The following is an 862-nucleotide window of genomic DNA, read 5'->3' on the forward strand; positions in this document are numbered from 1 at the left end:
TTAGCCCAAGATGGTGGAGAGGAGGAGATGTGGCATGCTGTCACTTTTCTGATTTTTTTTGACTATTACAAAAGTTTATTTAACAAAAAGTCTAATATGAAAATGTTCATGACCTAATTTTTACATCATAGTTAAACGGACCGTTTGGAGAGGGGACGTGAACGTCTCTGTTGAACGTCTGTTGTTGAACAAGCCACTATTTATACTTGTTCCAAGGCTTCTAACATGATGATACTATTTCCTCATGTTACCACCATTCCAATATTGTTCTGTTGCTCGCTAGTTGCCATCTCCACACATTCATCTATCACAAGATTCATAAAGGGATAAATCCTCGCAGTCTTCCTTGGACATGTCTGCCACTGTTTAATTTCAATGATAGCTTCTTGTCCATAATGTTTTTCAGCTCGTGAGGGTGAACTTTGCTACCCGTTCTGCAGTCTCACAGATGCCTTGAAATGGAATGTGATGTTACTTTTCAAAGCCTCTCTGGGCCTGATAACTGAAGAGCTCGTAGATAAAAAGGTTCTCTTCTTTCTCATATATTTTACTACAATAAAAAAACATTTTAGGCCAGGGCAGGGTGGCTCATGCCTGTAATCTTAGCACTTTGGGAGGCTGAGGCAGGTGGATCGTCTGAGGTCAGGAGTTCGAGACCAGTCTGGCCCACATGGTGAAACCCTGTCTCTACTAAAAATACAAAAATTAGCTAGGCTTGGTGGCGCATGCCTGTAATTTCAGCTACTTGGGAGGCTGAGGCAGGAGAATTGTTGAACCCGGGGGGTGGAGGTTGCAGTGAGCAGAGATTGCTCCATTGCTCCAGCCTAGGTGAAAGAGTGAGACTCCATCTCAAAATAATAAT

At 42.5% G+C, this 862-nt stretch overlaps 1 pseudogene; it reads right to left on the reverse strand.

Moving 5' to 3' along the window:
• Positions 1-200: 200 nt before the first annotated feature.
• Positions 201-421, reverse strand: LOC119627105 (small nuclear ribonucleoprotein G pseudogene; annotated as a pseudogene).
• Between the last annotated feature and the right edge of the window lie 441 nt (positions 422-862).

This window comes from Chlorocebus sabaeus, chromosome 14 (genome assembly GCF_047675955.1).
Source record: "Chlorocebus sabaeus isolate Y175 chromosome 14, mChlSab1.0.hap1, whole genome shotgun sequence".
Classification (NCBI taxonomy): Eukaryota; Metazoa; Chordata; class Mammalia; order Primates; family Cercopithecidae; genus Chlorocebus; species Chlorocebus sabaeus.